Genomic DNA, 6000 nt, shown 5'->3' on the forward strand with positions numbered 1-6000 from the left:
GCGTGATCCGGGAAATGAAAGTTGGTCCACGAGCTTGAGCACTCTTCCTTCATGCGGAAAACACATTACTCTAAAGAGTGAGGAGACTATAGCTCCCATGCAATATATATAGTCTCGTCCAAGGAGTAGGTTATAATCCAAGGGTCCTTGGACGACCATCACATTCATTTGAATGGTCTTCCCTTTCAATGTTATAGGCACATTGGGGAGGATCCCTAAAGGTCGACTGGTTCCTTTATCAAAGCCTGATAGATTTCTCATTTCAGGCAAAAGCGCTGGCGAACCAAGCGCTTTCCAAGCAATAGAGGAAAGGATACTCACAGATGCCCCCTCATCAATGATAGTACCAGCCATTACCATTCTGTATATTTGAATGATAATTCTGAATGGTATGCTTGCTGGCAACCGGGGTCTGCCTAGTTGGTTCCAATCAAAGGACACAACCAGGTTGCTTGGTGGTGGGACCGAATAAACGGCCGGATATCGCTCTGACGAACTTCCTTCCTGCGATAAAGGAATGGGGGCATTGCCCCCTTGTTCATCAGAGTTAGTGCTGATGAAGAGAATTTGGACGGTGTCGTCTTTATTCTCCTCTGTGATGGTATCATTCGAAGATAGAGCCTCTGAAGGCAAAACCGGGTCAACTGCCGTATCAACCTTTTGACTTTCGTCAGGCATGGATCCAGACGGTTCATCTTCAATGATAGGTGCTTCGGCTGACCACCTGGGCGGGCCAGCCGGGTTCTCAACTAGTGAAGGACTTGGCAGGAGTTTTTGATATCCAGGAGGAAGTTGCACTCGTAGAATCGGGCGATCTTCCAGAACTCTTTTAGCCTCGTCTAAGAAGGGACAACGGTGGATGGCGTGATCGCCTTCACACAGTTTACAGGGAAATCTAGCTTTCCCTCTCTGTCCTGTGACTTCACTTTCACTAGTCGACGGTGAGCAGTCAACATGACTATCAGAGGTTGATGCTACCGAATTGTGCAAACGGGGAGACCAGTCCCTAAGTATTCGAGGGATACAGGGACAATTTCTGTGGAAATGGTCTCCCTTGCATATGACACATGGCGATTTAGGCCTTGTCAGTGCTGTGTGTGGATTTCTGTCAAACAACACTTGTCTGCCCCCAGTCGCCTTTGGCTCCTTCTTCTTCTTCTCTTTCTTCTTCTTTTCCTTCTTCTCCTTAGGAACTCGGTTTTTGGTTTTACCAGTTCCGTCAAGCGAAGAGGAAGGAGGAGAGGAAGATGAAGTAGAAGGCTGGTGGGCAACTTTGGTCTAGTCTAACTGTTGACTCGACTATTCAGGAATGGTGGTATTCCGAACGACATTGGTTGAAAAGAGCCAAACTGGCAGGCCAATTGTCAGTCCTGGAAGCGACAATGTGGCCATGTGGGGCGCACCAACATCTCCCCAAGAGGAGAAGGGACTAGGATTTCCCCCAAGGGGAATTCCTTGGTTAGTGTTCTCCATTTTTTCAACCTAAAGATCAACGCAGGAATAGGGGTGATTGTTCCATTTAAAATAAATTTTAACGACGCTTTAGACACAACTTGCTTTTTCAGTTTTAAAGAGACAAGAAAAAGCTAAAGATGACTCTAGTCTCCTTCGATGTTTTAACGAGCCCGAAGTGACAAATGCTCGGATGGACTTTTTCTGTTATAGAGTCTGAAAAAGGCCAAAAGGAACTACTCTGGAGTTCTAGGCAGAGGGTGTGCCAAACTTTTCGCAAAACCGCAGAATACGTTTTAGGGTACGGGCGGTCGATCTTCCTAAATGCTGTGTTCAGTGCATTGCGATCAGTAGGGCGGCCGACACGGCTCCCTAAGGATAAAGGTTTTATGCCTATAGGGGTCTCCCAATATATACGCGACGGTACGTGGGAGCACAATCTGTACTAGCGCTATCGTCCCTCAGGAGGAATCACCCACCATCCACGAGATCGATAGTCACCAGGCTTAAGGACGTCGGAACACGTCTCTAGCCTAGACCTCTATGTTGTGCGTTATGTTACAAAGCATTGTTAAGTTCATTCAATTTATTTTAGGTTGAACTTTTTAAAGTTTTCCTTTCAAGGTTCACCACGAGATGTTTGATACAAATTCCTAAATGCAATCTAAAGATGATAAGCAAGCTTTATATCTTTTCAACTTTGAAAATCCTAGCTACTAAGGGAAAAGAAAGACACCATCTTTTCTCAAAGAGCAATCAGCACACTCTAATGCACTTTTCCTAAATCCAACATGCAAACTATCAAATGCAAATGCACAATGCAGGTGTTTGTTTTCCGCTTTCTTAGTATTGATGCCTACAAAGAAAGCTTTTTGTACAACTTTGAATTTTCTTTTAAATGAACAATACAAGCAAGTTTACTTTTTCGAAATCAGAGAAGATAGAAGAGATTACAACACTTGACGATTTTCGAAATGAATACTTGTTTTGACACTTAAAAGAGACAAATTCAAACCAATAAGCAAAAGTAAATATATAATCAATCTGCAAACAGCCAACGAACTCTCTTCTAAGATCACAACCAGATCTGAATCAAAGGCTACAGGATGACTATTTCACTCATGCAAAGGAAAACTGTAAATGACGCCACAAACACATAAAAACACTCACAGTCTTTTTGTACAAAAGGAGGCGGAATGTAAGCGGAGAAAAGGGGTTATTAGACTGGTACCTATGCTGGTTACAGGCTGCAAAAATCAGAGATCAAAACAAGGCAAAACAGAGCAGAGAACCCTAGCTGCACAAGGCAAAACTGGTTCAGTGCAACCTCAACATAGGGGTTTTGACATTCAACGCAGGTAGCCTTCACGGGAACTGCATTGAAATGCAGAATCCCTTCACTGGGTCTGCGCTGAAGGAGAAACTCTCGTTTCCCACAGGTTCTGGGTCACAGATTGCTACTTAATTCATTGTTTTAGGCCAAATAAAAGCAACAAGCAAGGTACAATCAAAGGGATGCTTTGAAGGGATACTAAGATCTATCACAAGGATCATCAAATCATTTGTGAATCCATTGTTAAGATCATAGACAAGTCCAGCAATTGGATCAAAGCAGCAACTTTCTACTTTGCATCTGGGAAAGATGCAGTTCGATTGTTGCTGTCAAGTCTATGAAATAAACAATGATAGAAACACAAACAAAATGACTAAACAGATCTCCCCAGCGGAGTCGCCAATTTGTTGTGGGGAAAAATGCCTATGCAGGATGATCCTATCCACCTAAGGTGTGACAGTGCCTAAGCAACAAACGAGTACAGCTATGCTGGTCTCTTCCTTTATGAAATGTGAAAGAAGAGAGATCAATAGACTTACCGGTGTCTTCCGTTTGTCCCTCGATCCGGTCTCTCTTCTCTTTGGGTGTTCACAGCTACTTGCCTTCTTGCTTATCCAGCTTCAACCTGCAAGATCACAAGAGAACAGCTACTTGCGACAAGAGAAGAACACTACATGAAGACAAATATTCACATTCATAACTAGTTTAGGATTAGAAATAAACCAAATACACTAATACATTCATACATCAAAACACATCAGCATATAGGAGAAACCAAGATAGCTTTATTGATGAATAACAAGGTTCAAGAAGAGATACAACCCAAAGGGCTCCAATCCAGCATCTCCTTCCCAGCAAATGCAATTCCTCTCTTTTCCCCCTTCAAAGCATTAAGCACCCAATGATTCCAGTCTCAAAGCAACAACAATTCTTTGCAATAACAAAATTCCAACCTCTAGATCTCATGGAGGAGAGATCCATATATAGATGTTCGGAGAGAGGATGAGTCAGCTTGAGATCTGACTAGTGTCCTCTCCCTCTGTCAGTTCTTGAGTCCACTTGGAGGTTCTTGCTTCCACTTGGAGATTTGGAACCTCTTACTCATCACCAGTCGAATTCCCTGAGGCAAGTGTCATTTTGGAAGCTTCCTGGGTTTTGACACCTTGAGAAATGAGCCTGCCACTTGTCCACTCTCGTTCAGCGCAGGTAGCCTTTGTTCCAGATGACATTCAACGCAGGTAGCCAGTGTTGGCTTTGACATTCAGCGCAAACAGCTAGTGTAGCCACTGAAATGATCCTGAATTGACTTGTTTTTGAGCAGTTTCAGGTGGAGAACTTCTGTGAATTGCTGTGGTTTGTTAGCCTTGTTCCTCTAGGGGTAGGAACAACATGTTTAGGGACTTTGGATCACTTAGATTATGGACATTTCATGCTCAATGCTGTAAGGCACAAAAATGTCTATAACACAGGGAAGAGGAAGTCTTTGACATCCTCTCATCCTATCATGATAGGCCTTGTGGAGGTCACTTTGCTACAAATAGAACAACTTTCAAAGCTCTACAAGTTGGTTACTACTGGCCCACTATCCACCAAGATGCAAGAACACATACTAGTAGATGTGATCAGTGCTAGAGAATGGGGAAACCGATACCCAAGGATGAAATCCCACTACAATCTCAGGTGGATTTGGAGTCATTTGATAAGTGGGGCATGTATTTCATTGGGCCAATTGATCCAACATCAAGGCAGAAAATGTGCATCACTGTGTGCACTGATTATTTGACAAAGTGAGTTGAGACAAATGTTGTCAAGGCCACAACAAAGGAGAAAGTGGATGCGTTCTTATGGGAGAATGTGTTCTACAAATTTGGCTACCCTAGAGAGATAGTCACCGATCAAGGAGCTCAATTCACATCACATTTGGTCGAGAATATGTTAAGGTAACATCATATCATGCACACAAAATCTACTGCCTATCATCCTCAAGTGAATGGACAAGTAGAGGTCACAAATAGAGCATTACAAGGCATCTTGACCAAGGTTTCAAGTAGGAGTAGGAAGGATTGGGCAGACAGTTTAGTGGAGGCCACTTGGGCCTATAACAAACATGAAAATAACTACTGGTTTTACCCCATATGATTTGGTCTATAGAATGGAAGCTCTGCTCTCTATTGAATTTGAGTATAATACTTTGAGAATGGAATCCCAAATGGATTTAGATGTCACCAAATCACTGTAGGAGAGGTTATTCGAGTTAAATGGCCTGGATGAATTTAGAATGCAGACCATCCTACACACCGAGGTTATCTTATTACAGAGGAAGGTCTGGCAGGATAGGCACATCAAGGAAAAAGTTTTTCAAGAAGGGGATTGGGCCTTACTATATGACTCTATGGTCAAGGATTTCAAAGGAAAAATGATGACAAGATGGTTAGGCCCATACGTGATAGAGAAATTCCATGAAAATGGAAGAGTTCAAATTAGGACCACTGATGAGTAGGGGATCCCCTTGCTCTTCAGTGGCTACAAATTGAAGGTATATAGAAAACCTATGTCCAAGGAAGAATTGATCAACACCATTGGTAGAAAGGTTAATGTGATTGGTAGTGTCATAACTTCCAAGTATTAACATTCTTAGATACTATTTTTTTGTCAAAAAAAGGAAAAAGAAAAAACAATAAAAGGAATGGATGAAAACATTTATGAGGCATCTGGGGCCAACTCTTGGTTTGGAAACCTCCCTGAGGCAATCGAGGATTAAGGAAAAAAGAAAAAAATTAAAGATCCCGATCTCAGAACCTCTCTTGAGGCACTAAGGGCATGCATACAGGTTTAAAACATCTCCTAAGGAAGTTTGTGTCTCTCAAAAAAGAAAAGAACAACAAACAAACAAATAAAATGAAAACAAAGGAGAATCTTATGACATGGATCCACAACATGTATGTTAATAATTTTTGTCATTCTTCAGATTTGAGGAGAGTGAAAAATTCCAACTATAGGTCTAACATACTCAATATTCCATCCACTTCTCCCTCCATCCACTACATATCCTCCATCCAAATCTACTTCCTTACCACACTCCATCATTCGAATGGCTCAAAAATCAAATTTCAGGCGCTTTGTAGATTGCTACAGGAAGACGGTAATTGGTATAGGAAGATCTTGTAGCACTACAAGAATATCCCAAAAAACTATAGCAATGGCATACAGAGAAA

This window comes from Pinus tabuliformis, chromosome 2_2 (assembly GCF_031772625.1).
Source record: "Pinus tabuliformis cultivar Carrire ecotype Pingquan chromosome 2_2, CPIR1, whole genome shotgun sequence".
NCBI classification, from domain to species: Eukaryota; Viridiplantae; Streptophyta; class Pinopsida; order Pinales; family Pinaceae; genus Pinus; species Pinus tabuliformis.